This window comes from Tachypleus tridentatus, chromosome 8, assembly GCF_004210375.1.
Source record: "Tachypleus tridentatus isolate NWPU-2018 chromosome 8, ASM421037v1, whole genome shotgun sequence".
Taxonomy (NCBI): domain Eukaryota; kingdom Metazoa; phylum Arthropoda; class Merostomata; order Xiphosura; family Limulidae; genus Tachypleus; species Tachypleus tridentatus.
Window position 1 is genome coordinate 36,971,643 of NC_134832.1, and position 26,044 is coordinate 36,997,686.

The window sequence follows — 26,044 nt, forward strand, 5'->3', positions numbered from 1 at the left end:
ATCTTTGACTGCTGGATACGGAAAAGTGATTTTAATTATTTACCTATGTTGCCGCTTTTTTTAAGAAGTTACGTATAAAGGTATTTTTATTCACGTGAGTCGAACGCTGATTAATATCTGATTGAAACTGATACTTTGTTGAACTTCAGTCTAGATACCTCTAGTGACACCACGATATTTCTGTAAACGTACATCGCTAGAAATCGGCTTACGATACTCGTGGTTGGTAAAGCACAGACAGACCATTGAGTAGCTTTGTGCTTATCTTCCCAACAAAAATCACTCTAGATCAGATATTTAGACTCGTTCTGATAGTATTATAACTCTGCATTAAAGTAGAATTTCTTAAATATTAGATGAGGGAATATTAACGTTTTTGCTGCCAACCTTGTAAATATTTTAGGGCGTGACGGCCTCCTCTATATACATCCCGACACAAAATGATAGAAGATTACTGTACATACTAAAATACTCGTTATCGTAATACACTTTTGTGATTTCGTAACCCCTACAGTAACCTTGCGAGACGACCTTGTCGAAAGATAACAGCCGCTTAGTACTGTGAACGAACACAAGTTCCAAAGTGGTTGAATAAAGAAACCGAATTTACCTACTGAATTCAGGCACTGAAGATGCTCTATTAAAGACCTATTTCAAGATCATCGTGTTTAGTTCAACGGAATTCTATCCTAAGAAAACGATAGCTACGAAAGACACAGTCCAGTAAAAGGACTGTGATTTTGTTCATGCAGGTATGTACTCTGCGTTTTCCATTTGTTTGTTTTATAATAATGATTGTATTCCTTTTCACGAAGCTTGTCGAATCTCTTAGTCAAGTTACTTAGTCAAGTTCTAAATTGTTCTCTTTATTTCTTTTTAAATCACTTGCTATTAGCAGGTCTAAGTATCTGATACTTCTTGGGAAACTAATTTTATCTTTGAATACCAAACTTGTACTGAGCTACTTTAACGTAAATATTTAAAATACCAGCCTTAGTGTACCATTACATCACTACTATTACCATAGAAGAGATAATTCTCTTTCACCCTTAGCATTATAAGTAATAAATGTTTACGTATAAAGGACCGATAAGAACACTAAGTTAACTGGCGTAATGAGTTCTGATAATAAACAAAAGTATTTGAAGGCAGTGATATCAAACATATTGAATGGTATCTTAAATTTGACATCTTATAATGTTTTGTAACATTAATTACAATAAATAAACGACCACGTATATAACTATATAGTGAGGAAATTTAGACTCGTTCTGATAGTATTATAACTCTGCATTAAAGTAAAATTTCACTCAAGTAAAATTTCAAGTAAAATTATCAGAACTCATTACGCCAGTTAACTTAGTGTTCTTATCGGTCCTTTAGACGTAAACATTTATTACTTATAATGCTAAGGGTGATAATCCTTGATAATTTGACTCGGATGATAGTCAAAAAGTGTTTAACGTTTAAACACACATGATTTGGTGGTTACAGCGCTCGACTCGCAATCTGAGAGTTTGAATTGAAAAAAGTTTGTATTACTAGAATTTATATAAAAAAGCAGTTTTTATGTTAACTTGACATAGCCAGGTGGATATGACATTTGACTCGCGATGTATGGGTTACCGGTTCAAATCTCTACCCCTAAACATGTTCGCCCTTTCAACCGTTATGTGTTGTAATGCGCAGCCAATTCCACTATTCTTTGGTAAAAGAGTACCCCAACAGTTAGCGATGGGTGGTATTGACCAGCTGCATATCTTTCCAGTTTATCAGAAATAAGTTATGTACTGTTAGTGCAAATAGACCTTGTGCACTTTTGTGCGAAATTCAAAACAAAACAAACCGTTTAAACATGATTAACGTTTTTTTGTTCATCATACACATGTCTTCTCTTTATGTGTCATTTCTTTTTGTTTACTTTTGTATATTTTTCATTTATTTATTTCTATTATTTATCGTTTCTCTAATTAAATCAATTGCATTTTTTCAAGATTACATAGGTCATTTTGAAAGAATGATTTAATTTTTTTAGTCATGGAAATCTATATGTCGACTGAGTCTACAATCTCCAAATGAAAGAGTTTCTGGCTTTCTGCACTGAGGATTGACAGAGAAAATCAAAAACAAAACAGGTCTATGTTATTATCCCTTAACAAGAGGTATCCAAATGTTTGTAAGTACTTGGTAAAACAATGCAAATTGATAACGTGATACATAAAGCTATTCCTATTGTTTAAATCTGATGTGCCACCAGATGTCAATGGAGAAATATATGGCATGCTGACGAGAGCTTAAACCTTAAAGACGTGATTGTTAATTGATTGATTGTTTGTAAATAAACACAAAGGTACATAATGGGCTATCTGTGCTTTATCCAAGTTTGAAGGAAAGTAGGTTACAGGAGAAGATTAGTAAAGTCACACAGATCAGTTGTGACGTAAAGCGAAATAAACAGCTGCCAAAAGTTCTTGCTCACACTTCAGAAAGAGGACATTTATGTAATAAAAGACATCTTGTTTGAGGAATTTAGGGGTCAACTACAAGACGTTACGGGAAAGTACAAAACCGTCGAATATCATATGAATTAGTTGCAACGAAAAATTGTTAAATTAAAAGAAAATTATAAAGCTCCTCGATCATAAGAATTTCCAAAGAGTTTAAATTTTCGTTTAATAAATTTTGGTTTAGAATTTTTTGCCGTTTTAAATAAAAGTCCAAATAATTTTGCAAATCTTTTTTTATTTTCACTTAAGTAACAATTAAACCCAACTTGTTGTAACTTCTTTTTTCTGATATTTTCTGTGTACAACCATTATCGTTTACAAGCTTACTTGTTAGTATCAGAAATTATTGTTATTACACTAGGCCTACACCGAAATAATATTATTTAACAGATGCAAAATTGCAATTTAAAATGAGTGTAATGAAACCTTTATACACGAAGTTTCAAACAGTTACATACGTACCATTACACAACATAAATAAATGATAAATTCATGTCTATACGTATATAGACAATATAGACTATATACGTGATATAGACGAGCACGGCATCTCTATTACGTCCTCACTATCACTAACCCAACGTTCAAAGTCGCAGAAGTTTCGGCATTCTAGCATTGAATAAATTTTAAATTTTATTGTAAACAATGTAGTACAACTATTCTCGTACATCCTGTAAATGTTTGTCTCCCTAAACTTTTAGTAGCGCTGTTTATGCTAATGGAAACTCCAAAAGACTGTCAGTTAATAGTAACTCGTATTTGATAACAGCATATTCTGTATCCCCCAAATTATACTTTTATTAATTTAAATACGATAATACATTAATGCTCCATTGTTGATTAAGTAATACATTGTCATTTGACATGTTTTTTCTATGATAAAACCATAAAGTACACTGTAAAGCAGGAACAATAAACTAACTGTTTCTTTTCTTTTTACTGACTAACAGCTATGTGCTTTCAGTATAAACTTTAGTGTCATAAAATTCTCTATCTTGCAAATTAATAACGTGGTACATAAAGCTATTCCTTTCTTAGCGCTCATGAAAAGTTACGTATAGAAGAAACGTGGACCTCAGTTCCCAAGAATGGATAATACAAAAAAAAAAAAGCGACAGAAAGGGAACTAATATATTGCACTGTTAGAATAGAACTGCATTTCTCGAGCTAAAAATATAATTTAATTTATGATCTGCCAAGTCCGCACATAAGCATTCGTAGGTGAACAGGAGTGAAATTCGGTTTTCTGTTTAAGTCCTTATATTTACCCATCAAACAAACTGGACGCATTTCTATAGAATGAAATTAAGTTAAATTTATGAAATTGCTTTTACCAGTTAATTGAAGAGTTTAATTATCGGGAACACTCAATAAGAAAAATAAATATAATTATTCAGATAAGTGAAAGATATTTGTTAAATTTAAAACATTCCACAAATATACTCTGTTTGACTTTCCCAACTTTAGATTATCTAAATTCTGTAGTGCATATTGATGTGTAGAAGGCGTTTTAATAGTTTAAATAAACACCCTTGTAACACCAGAATTGTTATTGTTATTTTATTGAACACCCAACGTTTCGCTTCACAGTTTCTTCACTAATAGAAAAACCATAATAAACAGTACAAAGCTTCAAATTGTTTAAATAATAAATTCTATAGATACGATTAGATTATTATTAGCTGGTAAAAGGGTAGCCCAAGCGTTGGCGGTGGGTGATGATGACTAGCTGCTTTCCACCTAGTTTAAAGCTGCTAAGTTAGTGAAGGCTAGCATAGATAGCCCTTGTTTAGCTTTTTATGTATTTCTTGTTGTTGTGTTTTATCATTTCATTTTTTTATCACCACCAAACATGCCCTCTATTTCAGCTGTAAGGACGTTATAATGTGACGGCCAATCCCACTATTCGTTGGTAAAAGAATAGTCCAAGAGTTGGCTGTTGATGGTGATGACTAGCTGCCTTCTCTCTAGTCTTACACTGCTAATTTAGGGACGGCTAGTACAGATAGCCCTCGTGTAGCTTTGTGCGAAATTCAAAAACAACCAAAAACTTATATGAATTAGATGATATGTGTTGCACAACATAATTTTTGCTTCTTTATTAAGTTTGCCAAATCTGAAATTTACTTGTACAACGCGGAATAAGCAAAGATTGTTTAGTCACCCTTTCTTGTAAGACATAACTATGCTAGTGGTATAAATAAAAAGCACTACACTATAAATCTTCATATGCTATGCCAATTCTTTCATCATAGAAAGCTACATTTACTTTAATATCTATTTGAAAGTCCAACATTCTAATTTGGGATAAAAGTGCCTTATCTTAACTATTCATTTATATTGCAGAACAATATTATATATAGTTGAGAAAGCAAAAGGCACAAATTCCTAAAATTTCATCTACAACGTAGCAGATTGATTTTTTTAATCTAAATTAAAGGTGGTAGATCCTAACTCTTCATTTTCATAATAAAATAAAGTTAGTTTTGTAATTTTTTTATATCTTAGATGATTAATGGTTTTCTTACTTTAATATGCTAGATCTTAACTATAATCAGATCTTAACTATATTTATACAATAAGAATTAGCCTAATCTTATTTTTAAGTATTCTACGAAGTGATATTAGAATAATATACCAAAATGGCCCTAATTAAATTTTATACACTGTTAACAGTCTTTTAAATACATAATACATATAATATGTACACATACCACGTGTTGTTACTCGTCTATTTAATATTATAAAAAATTCAAAAAATTCCAGCATACAAGTGTATGCTATTTAAGGGTAAACGTTTGTCAAAGAATTAGCTACGTTTCTTTTCTCCTTAGCTAATTATTATACTTAGTCATTCACTTAAAGTATTACGCGCACTTTCTTGTGAGAAAAGTTTCTATATAGTTTAAACATACTATGTAGAAGTTAATATTGATACTTCCGATGGAAGGTCAGTTGGTACATTAAGGTTATAAATTCCATTATTTTTCATGGAAATTACCAACAGTTACGTGTGTAAGTCGTGCACCCTGGGAAGATAGCTTTATTGTTTCGTATATATATAATGTCGTTTTCTCAATTTGAAACAAATATTTTTCTAGAATTTAACAGACTCTTTTTTCTTCCTCACAGAGATGTCTTGAAATACCAGAGAGAAAGCCATACTACGAAAATACACTCATTTTAATAGTCTCGTGCACTAAAAAAATATATTGTTAAACTTTGTTTACTATAACGGAAATATATCTTGTTTAAGGTTAATTGTTTACATGATCACGGTGCTTCAAGTTGAGCCACATTTCTTTCTTTTCCATTGCAAATACGTATAAGAGATATAAATCTCTTAAAAGCTCTAAATTTTACATTCTGAACACACCTTTATGATTTAACTGTAAGAATATTTTACATCTTAAAGAGGGATACATACACATTATCTAAAACGTCTTACCGTATCAAAATAGTTTCTGTTCCACCGTTACTTTATGTGGTGATGTAACGTGCTTTGCTCCTCTGCACTTTCAAAGTCGTTTTAGTATAACGTATTCAATTCCGTATATCTCATCACTGCTGACAAATTATCGTATGACCAACAAATATTTCCATAAAGCAAACTGAAATTAATCAATAGAGGAAAAATTGACTTGAATGCAACTTATTATCCATAAACTATGAGCTAATAGCATAAAACAGCAAGCTTTTTAATTACAATTATTTGTTTTTCATCAGTAAACCTAAAGTAACAAAGTAAGAAGATTTCGCTAACGTATAATCAAGGAAGTGATTATCGTAGGTCAGAAATAAAACAATAAACAAACAATAAATATAGTTAGTTAAAAATATCATACTTAACTATAACGATTAGGATGCATTGATTCGTGAGTTAGGTATTTTCACTTTAAACAATATTTTCGGCTGTAAAGACAGTTAAGCAAAGAAAAGTGCTTTTGTTTTTTCTTGTTGCAAAACTACACAATGGGTTATCTACATGCTGTCCACTACAGGAAATTTAAATTCGGATTTTAGCGTTATAAACTCGTAAACATACCGCAAAGGTGTTTAATTCATTACTTCTATACCACTGTTATTTTGCTATATATTTATTTACACAAGTATAATGTAACCGGTCTTCTAAATAAATCTTATTTATGCTGTCTTATTAGTTTCTAGACGTTTTGTACATTTAATATATTCGAAATTATCGAATGCTGTAAAACCGTGAAGAAAACTGTGAATATAATTTGTTTATCCTTGACTAGCTTAAAAATATTTATTAAAAAATAAATAAAAAAATTTATTGTTGGTACAGTGGTAAGTCTACGGATTTAAAACGCTAAAATCAGAGACTTCTTTTAACTCGGTGGACTCAGCAGATAGCCAGATGTGGCTTTGTTATGAGAAAACACACACGCGCTAATTTAGATATGTGATATTACCAAAATTCTTTTTATAATAGTTTGTTATCATTCGTGACTCAGTGGCAAGCTAAAAAGTTTATAATGCCAAAATTTGACGCTCGATTTCTGTGGTGAACACACAACATGTAGTTCGTGATGTAACTTTGTATTTAACATCCTGGTCTTTCACGAAAACTATACATACATCATACTGATTAATTCAGTCAAAGATTACACATTTTCTGAATTTTTTTTGCTACTTGTCTTAAACGAGTAACGTTCTATGGTAAAACAACTGCAATTTAATGCACTTTTACTGGAGTTATATAACTTGAATTGTAAGCCATATTTTTTTGGAGAACATACGCAATTTTAACATGAAAGATAAAAAAGTTAGGAACAACCACATTTAATTCTTATTTGTATATTCTTACAGACGCAAACACAGCTTGTCGTAGATTAAAAGTTATTTCTAAAGATTGATGTAATGATGCTAGAAACACTTTGATTGATCTAAAAAGGCCTGGATCTACAGCGCAATGATCACTAGAAAGTAAGAGTGGACGAATATTCTGCTCAGTTGTATTTAGTTTTATGTGAAAATCTTACATATTCTGTCAGTTTCGCCAAAAGTTCATTAAATATATAATTCAGTTGAAAAAAATTACCCCATTGAAACCAGGTTTCGATACCTATAATAGGCATAAAACAAATAACCAATTGTAGAGCTTTGTCCTTGATAACAAACAAGCAACTAAACACTTAAATTAAATCTAAGGCTGCTATATGCAATGATATTCTAACATTCAAATTACGAAAAGCTAGCTCGGTGACAGGTTAGTAGAAAGGTATAAGTACCAGTTTTTAATTATTCTACTAAGCCATTTATTATGATACTGAATGAGAACTCTACCCCTTAACCCTTGAGGACAACGTTAAATGTCTTCCACACTCGTGATCTGTATAATTTTAAGCTAACACTAATTGGCGCCGTTTAAGATCGTATTATAGAAGCAGTTGATTAGAACTGCTTAGGAAATAGCTGCTTACTACACACAGTTGTTATTCACTGGCAATTACATCACATGCGGCCCCCCAGCTAGTACAGCGATATGTCTACGGATTTACAATGCTAAAATCAGGGGTTCGATTTCCCTCGGTAGGATCGACAGATAGCCAAATGTAGCTTTGCTATAAGAAAACACATACATTACATGTGTTTAAAGCATATATATAACGCCAGCTTTTCACTAACTTTATGTTAAGGTCGCAAGACGACCTCATTCTTTTATGAATTATACGAACTGTAATTTCATGTAAGCTATTGGACAGTAAGTGTATTGTGCGCAGGCTTTTAAACACGAGAACAAGAATCTAATTTTCCATCACTCCCGATCTCCATTTTGTTTTTAAACCAAATTTTAGTAAAAGAATTAACATTTTATTAGTAACTAATTGCCCCTGTCCATAATGTTTACACTGTATATGTGTAAGTTACTTATATGTGTTGTTTGCAAATGATAATTGGATTATGAAAACAAAGTAAATATTTCAAAGACTACTCATGACATCAAAATCTATTGCTACTACCATAGAACAAAATTATATAGAAAACAACATTCTTTGATAGCTTTTTTTAAAGCAGAGTATTCATGATGAAACTGTGTGGAATGGACGACAACTCCCTGTTGTAGAGACACAAGTGTAGAGAACGACGTTTCTAAAGTTTTTCGCCTTTCTTCTTCAGGTCCAAACGTCGTCCTCTACACTTGCGTCTCCACAACAGGCAGTTGCCATCCATTCTGTAAAGTTTCATCAGAAAACAACATATCTCAAAATGCATATTTATGTTGAATTTTGTTTGTTCTACAACTTAATAATTCTATATCATTTATCATGCTATATCTAATTCTATATCATCTATCATGCTATATCTAATTATATATCTTTTGTTTCCTTGTTATTAACCTTTGACATTTTAACTAATACCTACATATATACGTAAGTATTAGTTAATATACAGTTTACTTCATTATAAAATATATATATAATGTTATAATGAAGTAAACACTTTTATTATTAAATAATTAAAACAGACACTGGAGAATGAAAACTAAAATGAACATTTCCTGATTAACATGAATAATTTCAGTTAAATTTGATCATTGGTTCAAAACTTCTGTCACTTGCAAAAACATTTAAAATTTTTTTTAAGCCATTTTTATCTAGTCTAAGAGTATTCGATTATGAATATTAAGCTAAACATCAGATTCCAAATACCTCCCATTTCGAGATGGCACGGAGGATTCGGTGTTGAACTTCGGTTGAACTGGCGCAAGCAAATGAAAATAGTAACCCACCTTCAATATTGTACCTGCTACACTGAATTCTCGTAGTTTCATGTTCAGGAATAAGGCTTATTATTCCCTAAAACAGGACGTAGTAATGTTAGTGCATTGTATACCTTGGACACTATACAATAATTCTGCTATATGTTACCGTTAACCTCAACTATAAAACTAAATAAACACACACACACTGAACAAAGGTAACATGAATATACATCATTGAAACAAATAGTACAAACATACAAATATGAATAAGTTATGAATGTTGTTTTTGAACATTCTCAGGTTGTCAAATAACAACGTTCACCATCACGATCATTAAGACGCCTGTGCTAAACTTTTATTAGATCAAACGAATTATACATTTGCAAAATAGCCAGAGTCCTCTCAAGTTAGGCTAGTATCATCTTAATATATAAAAAGAAATAATATACTTTGTATTTGCAATACGTATTTTTAATGAACTGTAAAAGAATAAAATTCTCAAGTATTTAGCAGATTTAAACTGATCTCAAATGAAGAGGTTAAAACTATGTGGTTCCAGCTCTTCCTTAGGCAGAAATATTTTGGCAGGTACATAATCAATAAAACAAAACAAAAAATAACCAAAGAATCTTTACTTAAAATGCCAATGGGTAGATGTATGTTTCCTATATTTCATAGAGAAAAGGAAAACAATAGTAATCACCCAGACGGACAGAGGCTAGAAATAATTAGTTTTAGAAGTGTACAAACCAAATAATTCTAATGCAAAAATGTTTTTTTACTATTTTGTGATAAGTTACTTTCACAGTAGCTCTATTCCACTGTGTTTTACGTATCTTAAACATTATATATACAAAAAGCTATTGTTTAATTCGTTTCATTTTTATGGTTACTGTACAATCAGAACTACCACAGAACTATCAGATTTTTACGAAGATATAGAAAACTACTTTTGCTGGAGTCAAGCGATATTTACGAGGTATTTCCTATTAGTCTAAGCCTAACAGAAAAATTAAATATTAACCTTGTTCAGTACCTAAAATTGTCTGAAAAGTATGCTACTTGGAAAATCACAGTATGTAAACATATAATTGTTATCGTTAATACATTCATTCCAACAAAAAAAAGAGAAATAATTTGACAAATATAAAGAAATATTGTCAAACGTATTTTTAATTATCTAAATTGAATTGAATTAGTAACATATGGTTTTTATTCATGTTAAACAAGTTTATATCTCTGAAAAAGTTAATGTGGTAGCTTGTATCTCCGCTTGTAACATTTTTTATTTCACGCATGAAGCCCATCGAAATTTTTTCTTGTAAAGTTATGAAGAAAAAATGAAATCTTGTGTTCAGTCTGTAAAATGACGAAAGAGTGAGGAGCTTCAAATTTTGCATATAAAATATGTATTCTTAAAGAAATATTGTTTCATATTACGTATTACAAAAATATTCTAATTAAAACTAACTTTATTTAATAAAAAAGTAGTTACTACTCAGTTTTTATTATAAGAAACGAGCAGTAAACTCAGTCTCTACTGCAGTTTGTACAGAACCTTGCGGCCTATAACAGAACTGTGTTTTACGTGAAGTTTAACTAAAGTTTATTTGTCTTAGGTTTTTCGCACAAAGCAGCACAAATAATTATCAGCGCACATTCGACACAAGGAAAAGTCAATTGGTCAAAAGCACTGATCATTAACTCTTTGGCAACTTTTGTATGACCTAACTGTGTGATTTGACCGTCATCTCAGAGCACATTCATGGGTCGAAAGGATAGAGCAAGTTTCAACGAGAATGGGAAGCGATCTATGAGACCTCTGATTCAATTCCGGGAACAATAACTGTTACACTATTCCTGAAAATACATAGCTGGTATGCTATTTAAAATTATTGGCTTAAAAATCTGGTAATAATGCAACACATTTCCAAACACAGCATGCACACTAGTTCAAAAATATGACAGTTTCGAATGTCTTTCTCATTAAAATTTCATGCTACTTTGAAATCAATTATACAATAAAGTTTAAAAGTTATTTTGGAAATATATTTAAATTGTCATTTTCCCCCCATGTTTTAGTAGTATGTTTGCTGACTTAAATTGTAACATCCGTGGTTCGATTCTTCTCGGTACTCGGAGAGTAGATAATTGATTGTATAGTTAGTTTTGACTTAAAATAACAATGGCTCGTCCCACGTTACCCGTATTAAAGTTATATATGAATTGCTATGCCGTATAATGATGCTAGCTAATCAACAACCATAAAACATACTGAACTAAATGATGACATACGTTGCTACGATACGTGCTTGTAAAAGTTTCTCGTGTTTCGTATGACCCTCATACTGATAAGTTTAGGGTTTTAGGCCTATTCTCTAAAGACACATTTTAAACATGTAAATTTTCATGGTATACTGCATGGTATACTCAGAAATTCTAATTGAATTACAATAAAGGCTGGTACATTAGGACTTGGCAAAATTATTAACACTCCTACGAAAATTGGGGCCTAATAGGCCCCAGAGCAACTTGAAAGGTTATTAATATTAGGCTAATAATTTTGTATTTAAATGAAATTGCCATTAGCTGACCGTATTTCTTTACATTTTAAGAAGCAATAATATTTTGACTTTTCAGACATTTGCGAAATAATATTTAAATTTTTTTTAAAAAACATCCACTAAGGGTATTTTGGGGCCTATTAGGCCCCAGATCAAAAAACATAAAAATGACTTTATTTATTTCTTGAATAATTCTAGAACAGGCCCGGGCAACCAAAAAAAGCAAATTATAGTAAAAATATATTAATTTTACAACTTCTTTTCAAAAGATGGATATTTAGGATAGTAACTCTACTCCAACAATAATTTTAGACGGTCCTGATTATTGCCTAGTTTGCCCACGCCTGTTCTAGAACATTCTAGAAACTTTACAGAAGTATTTAGAATAATCTAGAATATTCTTGAAGCTTTTAAAATATTCTAGAAGAATCCACAAATCCTATATATATGGGAGCTGAAATCTTCAAACCGTGTCAAAAATGTTATCTCTTGATGAAGCTCTACATTTACTGACAAAACCATCCGACGATGAAAGTGAACATGATAATGTCGAAGACTACTCTGAAAGTTGTGATGATGATCCTTCTGAAGCCGAAAATGATGAACAAATCGCGCCGTACCCTTCTGAAAGTGAAGAGAGTAATCAAGAAGATCTTACTACGATGCCAGTGAACGAACTTTTGTCCAAAGATAAGAATTTTAGTTATTCAACAATACCTTCAAGGATCAACAGGAGAACCACAGCTCTCAATATATTCAATGGGAACCCAGGCATTACAAGGCAAGCTGCTCCAAGAGTCTCTACACCATTCGAAACATTCAAAATTTTCATTTCTGATAATATGATGGAACAGATCATTCACTCAGCAAACACCGTCATGAAAGAACCAATTTTTGAAGAAGACCTCTGGAAATGGATCGCAGCTAATCTTTTCCTTGGAATAAGCAAATCCAAAAATGCATCGATAGACGAAATGTTTTCAACCGAATTCGGTTTGCCATTTTTGCGAAAACTGATTACACAAGACAAATTCAAAAAAAAATGTGCTAAAAATCAGATTTGACATCCACCCTCAAAGAAATAGAGAAATCAAAGATGCCGCCATCTCTGGAGTCTGGAATTTTTTCATTGAAAATTGCAAAAACAGTTACAACCCAAGTGAATACCTGACAGTGGATGAACAACTATGTAACTTCAAAGGAAGAGTTGGTTTCAGAACATACATTCCGACAAAGCCAGGCAAATACGGAATAAAGATTTGGTGCCTAACAGATGCAAAGACAAGTTACCCCCTCAACGCTCAAATTTATACTGGAAAGGTTGGAAATACGACAGAAACAAATCAAGGAGAAAGAATAGTCAGAGAACTGAGTCAGTCATTTCTTGGAAAAGGAAGAACAATAACGACAGATAATTTCTTCACAACAATGACACTTGCCAAGTACCTACGAACAAAAGGAACAGGACTTGTTGGAACCATACGGAAATCAAGAACCTTCCTGCTTCCTGAAATAAATGCAAAATCTAGAGAGTTATCACCAAAGTTTTTCTACCATGACGACATCACTCTTCTCAGGCACTCAGACAAACCAGGAAAATATGTGCTACTACTGAGTTCTCAGCATCAGTCTGGTGAAGTAGAAAAGAATGGAAAGCCCGAAATCGTCAATCTTTACAATGCAACAAGGCAGGTGTCGACACTCTCGATCAACTGGTGAGATATTATACAACAAAGAGGCGATCAAAGCGCTGGTCAGTCTGCATATTCTATAACATTCTAGATCTTGCTGTGTACAATGCTTTCGTTCTATACTCCACAAAACATCCAGAATTTCTTCGTCAACATAAATCAAGAGTCAGAAGAGAATTTATACGGCAATTGGTGCTTGAAATCAAAGAAATTTACTGCAAAGATAATGACAAAACAACCTCATGTGAACCGCCTGCAAAGAGGGCAAAAAGAGGACGATGCCATTTGTGCGGCAGATCAAAAGATAGACAGTCGAAAATTGTTTGCTTAAATTGTAAAAAAAAAATGTTTGTCAGAGCCATTCTAAAGTTGTTTGTAATGAACGTTGCTAAATCACTGTGTTTCTATTGGAAAAATTTATGGGGCCTGATAGGCCCCAAAATCACTTTAGTGGATGTAAATATTTTTTTCGTAGGAGTGTTAAGAACTAAAACCCATATATTTTTACTTATGTTTCTAGTTTAAATCGTCAGTGGACAATTAAGTAAAATCATATGGTGAATGTTTTCATTCATATTATATACACGCGTTTCATATATACACTAGGTGCCCTTCGTTAGTACAATATTGTTATTTATTAAAGGTATTAATCAGGTGAGAAAAGACAACAAAACTAAGTGGTTTAAGTATAATTACTTTTGACCTCTGCAGAAAAACATTGTACTAATGTAATTTTTGACGTTTTAAAAAATAGAGAAATATTTGCTTGATTAGTGAGTTGAACATCCTTCTTAATTATTGTTAATGATATAAACCTTCAATGTGATTTGATCTACCAAACTTTCAGTTAAAAGAGTAGTTTCATTTCTAGTTCTCATTAGCTGTTGCAGTGCCCAGATTGTGAATTTATAGATACAGGTGCACATTAAGTTACCGCATTGGTTGGTTAGACAAGAATAGCTGAAGAGTGAAGTGTTGGCGGTGAGTGCTGTTCACTAGTGCCTTCCCATTAGTTTATAAGTTTAACATTATTTTTTGTGTGTGTTGATATGAACATATGATATCTTTTTGAGTAAATTTGTGCGAAAGTTCTGAAACAAATAAACAAAAGAGTTGCAGTAAATGAAAATGCTAAATTATTAGTTAATTGATGTAACACTTATAAAATGTAAAGTAGGGTTAATTTTAATTTCAGCAGATTACCAAGAAACATAAACACATTTGTGATACTTTAAAAACACAAAAGAATCAAAAAAATGAAAAAACAATTAAAGAAATGTTAAACTTAAATATGTGATTTTAATTAAGAATGACTGTCAGTAGATAATCCTTTTTGCATCTTTGTGCGAAAATTTTAAAACAAACAAGGAAGACTATTACTAAAAATGAAGATACTAAGTTAATATTTTCCTTAAACAAACATACATCATATAATACAGACAAACAAAATACTTAAAATATTTGCACAGAAGAACACAAACTATTATAAGATTCAGTTGTATTGTGAAACGAAATATTATTCGAATCTGATACAAAAATCTTTCTAGTGTTTTTATGAACCATTACAAGGTTCTTTTCTAATTTAAACATTTCTTTTTTGGGTGATTAGGAAGGAGAAAACAGATTGTGTTTGTAATATACGTTTGCATCCATATGCTAAAACCTTCAAACAATTAATCAACCTAGAAGTAGAATAGTGATGTAATTTCACAACATCTAGTAATACCTAAGAATTATTTAATGAGCTTTAATACAAAGTTTTCCAAGTGACATACAGTACGACTGATGTTTTATTAACTTAAAAAGTGTCATGGTTCACTAAAACAATATTTTAGCATAAAATTAAGACTGACTGCCATTCCACCACATCAGTAAGAAACACGAACACCTTAATAATATTTTTAAAAAACAAAGAAGTAGAAAAAAACACAAATAAAGAAGGATGAGGTATGAAACTTAATCAAGTATTTTGAATGATATCAGATTACATGCTGTAAATAATTTTAAAAACATGAAATAATTACTTTTATAAGGACTTCGAGAATAGAAAAAGAAGAAAAAGTTTTAAAAGGATTTATACAAAAAATTAAAGCTAACTGGTATAACAGTAAAGGATACGGTAAATGACGAAAATAAAAAGTCGAATAGTAACTAAAAATTAGGTAAATGAAATTTGAAAAGTAACAGTTTTGTTTGTTTCTAAATTTCGCACAAAGCTTCTCGAGGGCTATCTGCGCTAGCCATCCCTAATTTAGCAGTGTAAAACTAGAGAGAAGGCAGCTAGTCATCATCACTCATCGCCGACTGTTGGGCTACTCTTTTACCAACGAATAGTGGGATTGACCTTTACCTTATAATGCCCCCATGGCTGAAAGAGCGAGCATGTTTGATATGACGGGGATTCGAACTCATGACCCTAAGATTACGAATAGTACATTTTAACCCACATGGCCATGCTGGGCCTGAAAAGTAACAGGAATCTGTGAGCTTGACTTATGAGAAAAGTGCATAAGATAATGAAATAATATGAATAAAGATTGGGCACAGATATTCTAATACAACAATTAATTAAAGTCAAAATAGAAATAAGCACCAAGAAATGAAGTGAATGATCACTTTATTAAGCCTTCTATAAAATACATTTGTAGAGAACTCCATTTATTTACATGTGGAATATACATACATTGGTCATGAAGCGAGTGACGTGATGTGATGTTTTTATTTCATCTAAATGGTTATCAGAGATGTTGCAAAAAACGTTAAATATACTAAGCGGTTATTGTTATGAGCAAAGCTACACAAATGGCTATCTGTGTTCTGTCGACCACGAGTATCTACCCTCTCTCCCTTTCCAAGCAGCAGAAGTCCACAGATATTTCTCTGTACCTTCAGGGAACTACTGAATGATACGATTAAAAACGTAAGCTATGAACTTTGTAATCTTTTATTGTGAGATATGGAAAAGTTATTTTAATTAGTTACCGGTGTTGCCGCTTTTATTTAAGAAGTTACGTATAAAGGTATTTTTATTCACCTGATTGAATCTGATACTTTGTTGAACTTCAGTCTAGATACCTCCAGTACTTACATCGCTAGAAAACTGGTTTCGATACCCGTGGTGGGCAGAACACAAATAGACCATCGCGTAGCCTTGTGTTTAACTTCCAACAAACAAAATATTTCACATTCATAAGTATGATATAAAAAATGTTCCTTTGACTAGTTTTTAATGGCAACAGAATCCATAAACAGTCCAATCGTAAAGGAATATTTTTGGCACTGGGAAAAACTGTGACCAACAACTACGTGTGAGAAATAGAGGGAAAAGATAATTAAACAAGCTTATAAAAAATGTAACAGACATCAGACATTGTTCCAATTATCTGGTTCCTTTACAACGCATAGGGCATTGTAGAAGAAAAAATATCTCTGATAAGATAGCACAAGTTAAGTCAGTGTTTTCAAACGTTGGCGGTACCGCCCTCTAAGGAGCTGGAGGATTACCTAGGGTGGCTAAAGGGTGTGCAGGGGCGCCGAAGATGGGCGGGATAGTAGGCAAAAGAGGTGTCAGTACCCACCTATCATGCCTATGGTGCGATTGTTCTGCCTTGCGCTCCACTGACATTCTCTCTAAAAGCGCACACTGTTTTGCTGAATAGTATTTATTCTAACTTTTCATAGTTATTACTTGCATATTATACAATGATTCATGCATAATTATTGAGGTAATAGTCTAAGCGATGTTATTAGCGTACTCACATCGTAATTGTCACTAAACTAACGTTTTATTTGATTAGAAATGTTTATAAATAGCGGTGGGCATGAGTCACTGTCGCTAATCCCATGATTTGTTTGTTTATTTTTGAAATTCGTACAAAGCTACTCGAGGGCTATCTGTGCTAGCCGTCCCTAATTTAGCAGTGTAAGACTAGAGGGAAGACAGCTAGTCATCACCACCCACCGCCAACTCTTGGGCTGCTCTTTTACCAACGAATAGTGGGATTGACCGTCACATTATAACGCCCCCACGGCTGGGAGGGCGAGCATGTTTGGCGCGACCTGGATGCGAACCCGCGACCCTCAGATTACGAGTCGCACGCCTTAACACGCTTGGCCATGCCGGGCCCTAATCCCATGAAGCATGCGTACGTGCAGGAACGTCTGTCTGTATTTGTGCATGTTTCATACGCTGATTACCATAAATATTCAGTTACTTTTAACTTTTGGTAATGCTAATGATACATATTACATTATTTAATTAAAATTTAATCATTCAGTTCTTTGTTTCAGAATAGAAATGGCAGAAGCTGAATAATCGGAAAAGAAATATAGACAAGATAGTTCGGAATATCAACAACAATGAACCAATGTGTGTACCTAATACACGTAAAGGTATTTTCTAATGAAGCAATGAAGCCTTTCAGACTGTTTGAATATTTGAAGAAGGTGCATCTTGACTGTGCTAACAGGAACTTAACTTATTTTTTTAATCACTTCGTGACAAATTTCAAAAGCGGCCAACACTGTCAAGCATGTTTTGCAATACTTCACAACAAAACATACACCATACAACATTTCTTTGTTGATTGCAAAGTGTGTAAAGCCACATGCAATTCGTGAAGAACTCATCCTGCCAATAGTTTATGAGGCTCTGAGTACTGTTTTTGCATAATTAACCACACGATATAATTAAGACAATTCCTCTCTGCAGTCCCCCGCTGTACAGCGGTAAGTCTACGGAGTTGCAACGCTAAAATCAGGGGTTTGACTCCTCTCGGTGGACACAGCAGATAGCCCGATGCGGCTTTTCCAAAAGAAAACACACACTCCTCTCTGCAAAAATTCAGTAAAAAGACGCATAGATGATATGGCTGAGAATGTGGAAGATACATTGTGCAGCATACTAAGGAAAACGGAATTTGTATTACGGCTGGATGAGTTAACTTTTCCAGGCAGTAAATCCTTACTTCTCGCTTATGTGCGTTTTATAAAATATGAAAGTTTGGCTCAAAAGTTGCTATTTGCAAAGTAGCTAGAAACATACACTAAATTTTCTGTTGTTGAGCAGTTCTTCAAAGCTAAGGAAATTCCATTTACAAACATATTTGCTTATGCAAGTGATGGAGCACCATCAATGACTGGTTGCTACCATGGGTGTACCATTCATCGCCAACATCTTGTTTCAAAAAAACCCCAGTGATCGCCTGTACAAGTTATTACAGACTCTCATTATTGCTGTGAATAAAATTAAAGTCCATGCTCTTAATGATCGACTATTCCGGGAGCTCTGTGTTGAGAATGATGAAGATTTTGAACATTTGCTACTTCATACTGAAGTTTGCTGGCTATCAAAAGGCAACTGTGTTAGATGCTTTTACGCCCTTTTTCCATTATTGTGGAGTTTTTGAAGACACGAATGATTTGTTTAGCGACGAACTGAAAGAGATTAGGCATGACATTACTTATATATCAGAATTATTTGCAAAGCTCAATGAAATGAATTTGCAATTGCAAGGAAGTGACGTCATTCTTATTAAGGCCAAATTTGTCGTCTCTACGTTTATTTCACATTTAACTCTGTATCTTAGAACGGTTGGTATGGGTATTAACACTTCTATTGACAAGAAGAGAACAAAGTTTTGACCTTTCTAGGTCATCTTCAGGTTAAGAATAAAAAATAATATAAAAAGACACATCTATTGAGGACGTATTTACATTAGAACCTTTAACAACAAAATCATGAACAAACATGTCATTACTATCTTTGTAGGATCCATATTTATATAGAAATTGTTATTTTGATACACACTGACAATAGTAACAAGCAAAATATGTATAATATTGTCCATAAACAGTGGAAAATGTGAAATTGTTTTCAATATGCCTCAAAATGCGATTACGTCTTCAATGTCCTAAGTAAAACTATTATAGCAGTGTTACACATATTTACATTATCATAGCAGTGTTACACATATTTACATCAAACATTCATTTACATGAGACAAATAATTTGTCATTTTTGCCATGAAAGAATTTTATCTTATTTCTTGTTTTTCATAACTATTGAATGAATTAACAAACAAACTACAGTTTTCGCTCGTTAATCAACTATATAGCAAATCATTTTACTCCATAACAAATGTGATTATTAAAGAAGAGCAACATTTAATATTTTTGTCATAACTCTTTGAAAACTGAACTTTTTTGTATATTAAAGATGTAAATTACATCACATAGGTGTTAAAAACACAGTTTCAAGTAGAATTTAGAAAATGTTTAAGTTATTTATAGTTGAAGTTCTTAACATTGCAAGCATACAAACACCTAACCACTCTCTTACAGCTAATGGTATGTCGACCTTTTACTAAGAAGAGAGGGACTGATAAAATTTAAAGTTTCATTAGTCTGACGTGTATGATGCTGAAGTACACTGACTGTCTTGATTTTAGAAAATATAGAGGGCTGTAGGTCAAATTTAAAAATATTTGTTACCTTAGTGTTAGCTAGAACAGACAGAAATTTCATTTGAACATAAGGAAAACTTTTATTAAAAGAAAAATGTATTATAATAAATTGTCGATATCTATGAATTTACATTATATTTAATATAAACTTTTACATAAGTATAACGTTCACAAAACACTAACATGCATTGACGCATTTTAATTAAATACAATTAGACTGTATACTTTTAAAAATGTGATTATCATTTATAATACATTGTTGTTATTTATGTATTTACATTATTACTTAATATTGAAAATAAATAGTTCAAACTCTTACGTAATTACATATTTTCTATTGTTCACCATACTTTCTTTGTTTGTAATTAAGCACAAAGCTACAAAAAGGGTTATCTGTGATATGCCCACCACGGGTATTGAAACCCGGTTTCTAACATTTTAAGTTCGCGGATATGCTGCTGTTGGCACAGGCGAGCTCACCACACTTTAAGTAGAATTTCTGTACGTCACTAAACTTAAAGTCCGTAAATACAGTTCTTTAACTTTACATACTGGAACAAAATAGTAAATATATATTCTCAATAGTTGACGGGACGTTTCATTTAACTTAGAATTATTACATACTTTCTATTCAATTCTATGTCTGTTAAACGGTCGGAAGTTCAGACTTTATCAGTCAGCTTAGAATGATTTTCAGAATAAAAGATCGATTCATTTTTAATTTATGAAACTTGCATAAATATGTGAAATATATGATACAAGGAATTAGGTAATAAAAATCAATTTAAATCTGCCTTTAATATCAACTTAAATGTCTGAAATTAAGATATTTCATTATACACTAACATCTAATTCTTATTTTAAATATATCATAAAGTTTTCAAACAAATTGAAACAATGGTACTATATATTTAGAAGAAATTATACATTGAACGCATCATTGATACACGAATGACAAAGACCAGTTCCGAGTTACACACGTTTATCTCGTAATATACAGTTGAAATGTTTAGCTCGTCCATACATATATATTAACGTGGGCAATCAGTATACAATCACGGTGAATTCGTGAGATTACTGTTTTTTATAGTTTTACTCGTGACAACCATGGATAATTCCTGTGATGTAAGTACGGATATATTTCTGAACTAAATGAAACGATTACTGTCACAGATATATTTTAACTTATACTCATATTTATGTAGGATATGGTCTCGCTATCCATTAACAGAGAGAATCTAAACGAATTAGAGAGAAATGAGAGACAGAAATTAGGTGGTATTTATATGCAAAAACGGCTCGTTTGGGTTGAGAAAATATTTTACATAGAAGAGCGAACAACGTTTCGACCTTCTTCGGTCATCGTGAACCTGACGATGTTTCTAACTGTTGAAAACACTAAAACTATGACTACTGTGAATGTTTTAACGAGACCAATATTTCCATCATGTGTTAACTAGTTTTAAAGAAGCTTATCAAAATTCAACGAGACAACCATACGGTTACCTTCTTGTTGACTTGAAACTGAAAACGCTTGAACAGACATAACCCATCTAAGTACCAGATATTTTCCTGTTTATGTTTAACTGAATTATACTCATTTATCATCATGACTACTGCAGTAATAGAACCAAAAATACTTAATCTGAAGGATGGAAAATATGTAATTGAAGAACTTGCATTGAAATGTTTAGTCACTGGGTATGTATGCACGTTTTTCTTCAAGCAGCCATTTTGAGCAAATATATTTCAAATTCTGATCGTCATCAGTGTAATTGGGTGATCCATCTCATTTAATTCATTCCATGAAAATCTGATAATGTAGACTGTGGATAGATTTTTGAGAGAGAGCTTTACTACCATTTATACAAAGGGGAAAATGAAAGGAAGATATTTTTAGAAGTATGCTGAAAATTCCTTCTTACATCTGGAATTGTTTGGCTGCCCCAAGATTAATCAATTTCTACAACCGACTCTGTCTTGTCCAATTCATGTAAACAATTTTATCACTGTAGTGTGAAAAAGTAGGTGTTACACAAAAATAAATCGTTTTAGTATGTTGTACTCACAGATTCTTTTCATTTATTCATCATGACACTTAGAATTAAACAGCATCAAGAGTTTCTCCATACATTACCAAAAGCTACACATAAATTGATTCGAGGAATAATTGTCGTAGCTAAAAATAACTCTATCTTGAGTATTTGTAAATGTGCTCTAAATGTTTTAAAGGCTAATGCTCCATGACAGACACACAAAAGTGGAAAGTTAGTGATAGAAGTAATTATTGAAAGAGTTGGCTAAGAAGAAAATACCTGTTAAACGGAAAAGAAACATAGTAATACAGAAAGTGTGTTTTTTTACCGTTACTCATAGTACCAACGCTTTCATTATTTGGTCGTGGCGTATTGGTAAACCTGCTGGAATATAAAAATATGGCAACTCTTTCCTAAAGAATTGATACATTCTCCTTATCCATCCAAAGTTTATAAAAGACTAGTACATAAAGAATCAAACCCTATAGATATGATATGAATTTAATTGTACAAAATGGTACGTTACCCATAGACAATAAAGCATAAACTTTTCATTCACAAGTCATGGAACTTATTAAAATTAAAATGGAATCACCGACTCGTAAAAATTTAGAGATTGACGACAGTGTTTGTCAGATATATAACAACAAAGTTGAAAAATTATTATACTTGATACATTCTAATGCGGTCTGACACTGAATGATCGTGGAGAATTATTGATTAGTGGAAGTTCCATCCCAAACATAAACAATTCGCAGAACAATTATCAGATATGAATATTCCCCAAGAAGTTATTGAAAGTGTAGACAGAAGGAAGTATATGAAATATGATACAGTGTTAAAAGACCTAAATATGCTGTATCTAAATGGGATCATTTAAAATAAAAGGCAAGAAAGAAGTTTGGAAGTGTGTTTGTTAGTGATCAACTTCCTCCACATGGTGTATTTTTATGTAGATCATATTACAAAATCTTTATTGTGAGAAAATAAATGAATACTTAAATTGATATATCGTGTCTAGAAATTTTTATTATGATTTAATTACTGAAAATCTTTGAAATAATCACTAGATTTACAATTCAAGAGTAAAACAGTAAGTTTTAATTATTAAATAATATTTAAATAAACGTCCTTTTAAGAAGATTTAAACATAAATGGTCAGAAAGTGAATGAAACTTATGAATTAGTATTTTATACTGAAGGTATTAATTATAGTCGTGTCAAACACGTTGGTACATAAAGTTACATCATTGTCTCCAATATGATGGCCGCCTTTCACGCCTGTCTCTAACAACGTGTCCTCTGGTAACATTTGTGAAAGTATTACGTCATCGTCTTTGGTAACATTATCCTCTCTCCTTTTCTCCCTCTCCAAAATCAACATATATTTAGTGCTCTCTAGCGGTGTACCGAGTAATATTTCTCCTAATTAATCACAGGTAATGTAACAGCTAAGACGCTGAAATTTCGTAAATTCCCATACATAAGAAACTGTTATAATATTTCTGTGCCAACATACCTAAGACACTATTCATAGCTTTCGGCCTTGTGGATTTTGTTTTTCATGATTTTTCTACTTATGAATGTTACTTACACACATTATACTGAAATAAACTGAGCTGTTATTATGCACTTATTTTTGATGTTTCGAAATAGATTACATATTTGATGCTACATATGTTTATTAACGATGAGGAAGAAACACTTATAAAATACAAATTAAATATAAAAAAGTTTATTGTTGCTTTTATGAACTTTTTACAATAAAAATGTAAGCTAGAAATATATTTTAATTCGAACATAAAGGAGAGTAATAAAAACAATAACTACCGTAACCGGGACTCAAACTCTAAAGTTCTACTCAACTATAAAGTTCTGTAAGAACATACAATTCTGTTCATTAAATAATCCATTTTCCACATTCTCAGTTTCTCTTCTACCGTGAATTTGTGACATACCAATGAATTTAACTTTTAAACTTTGCCGTGTGGCTTTTAAAATAAACTGCGTAAGTCAAGCGCATCCTCTTACCTATTGTGTTTGTGATTAGGAATTGGTAATAATAATAATAACAATCAGTATGTTAATTTGACCATGAAGCAAACAAAATATTATTACTACTACCTTATAGCGAGCAAGTCGTGAAGGAAAAGAAATAAACATTAACCTCTTTGAAAGTTAGTACATTCCGAATTACCTTGATTTATCTCTAGTTATGCTGTAATTCTTAATTCATAAAGTACAAAACGATATCATAAAATTATTAAAATAACATTACTAAATAAACATAAAGGTTAATAAGTAGGCAGCTGCAGCACCTCTAACGTGTATAACTTTATGTGTTCACTTAGATATTATAAAACAGTTGTTCTGTTCATAATATGTATTTTTAAGAATTCGCGAATTTCAGCAAATAACTTACTTAGCTATTCAAAAATTTTATTCAGACAAAAAGTGGAATAATCAAAAACATAAATAATTATAAAAACGTTGTATCGCTAGTGTTTTTAGCTGGCAGTGTTCAAATGATGTCAAATGATTGCTGGCGAAACGTCGTTTTAGTGAATGTTTATGTCTTTGATCATTTCGATTTTTCACCAAATAATATTTTCCAATTTAAATTCTAGAATTCCCCTATCTATATAATTAATTAATCGTTTCTCTACTTTGCTCTATCAAATAATTCTGCTTAGATAGGAAAAAGGGATAATTCGGATTATTGAATATCGTGTACATAGAAGAAATAAATATTCATACTCAAAATCTTTAATCAGTTTACAACAATAATTTCGTCCTTATTATCTTTTTTAAGCTCTCATTCTGTTATGACTCACTAGGGAACATCTGGGAAAGTTGATAAGTATTTAGTTATTGGTCAATTTTCAATTGCTTCTTTCATTTAATGCGTGTTATTACCTTAAGTAACCCTTAATTTAAAAAGAAAAACATATAACATTCGTATCACTTGATTTAAATGTGTAAATTTATATGAATTTTGTCAACACTTAAATTGCAACTTAAAATAAAAACAGAAAAACAAAATAATTATAAAATTAATTTTGCAATAAAATAGGTTTTATTTTCAATTATTTTAATTTTTGTAATTTATTCTTCTATCGTTCCTACAATTATACAGTTAGGCCGTGCGTGACTTAACAAGGACCGTGCTAAGACTATGAATCCGAGGATTAATTGTTCACAACCAGTTCCTGCAAAAATATGCATCTCACTTTAGGGTTATGAGTACGCTTTAACAATGACGGTTAGTATCACGGTTTGATCAGACTAGCCTTTGTGTTCGGTGCTGTTAGTTAACTACCTCCCATCTGGTCCAACAACTCAAAAAGAGAGACGGCTATTCGCAGATAGCTTTGTGCGAATCATTCTTAAACAAAGCGTAATGTTACAGCATCATAAAAACTATGAACAGTGAAACACGACAACAAACTGAAACGAAATAAGATAAAGTACAATAATCTTTGGATTGTTTGTATGTTTTGAATTCCGCGCAAAGCTACATGAGAGCTCTCTGTGCTAGCCGGCCCTAATTTAGCAGACTAGAGAAAAGGCAGCTAATTTATATGCAAAAACGGCTCGTTTGGGCTGAGAAAACACTTTACATAGAAGAGCGAACAACGTTTCGACCTTCTTCGGTCATCGTCAGGTTCAACGTTGTTCGCTCTTCTATGTAAAGTGTTTTCTCAGCCCAAACGAGCCGTTTTTGCATATAAATTTCTCAACAAGTGGGTTTCTAGTCATCACTGAAAGGCAACTAATCATCACCACCCACCTCCAACTCTTGGAATACTCTTTTATTAACAAATAGAGAAATTCCCCATCACAAATTATAACACCCCCACAGTTGAAAGGGCGAGTACGTTTGATGGGATGAGGATTCGAAACCGTTAACATCAGACTGTAAGTTAAACACCCTAACCACCTGGTTATGCCGGGCCAGAGGGAACGTGGAATGTAAAAAGTTGCAATTTCCATTGATGTGCTTACAATGGCTGATGAGTTATGAGGATCTGTGTGCACCCACATTAAATTTTCGA

General features: G+C 32.2%; 1 long non-coding RNA gene across 1 annotated transcript; it reads left to right on the plus strand.

The window, feature by feature from the left end:
- The first annotated feature begins 234 nt into the window (after positions 1 to 234).
- LOC143224131 (uncharacterized) lies at positions 235 to 6,089 on the plus strand. The gene is made up of 3 exons (XR_013013230.1): positions 235 to 752; positions 2,036 to 2,176; positions 5,640 to 6,089. It is a non-coding gene; the product is annotated as an uncharacterized LOC143224131 (long non-coding RNA).
- Positions 6,090 to 26,044: the final 19,955 nt, after the last annotated feature.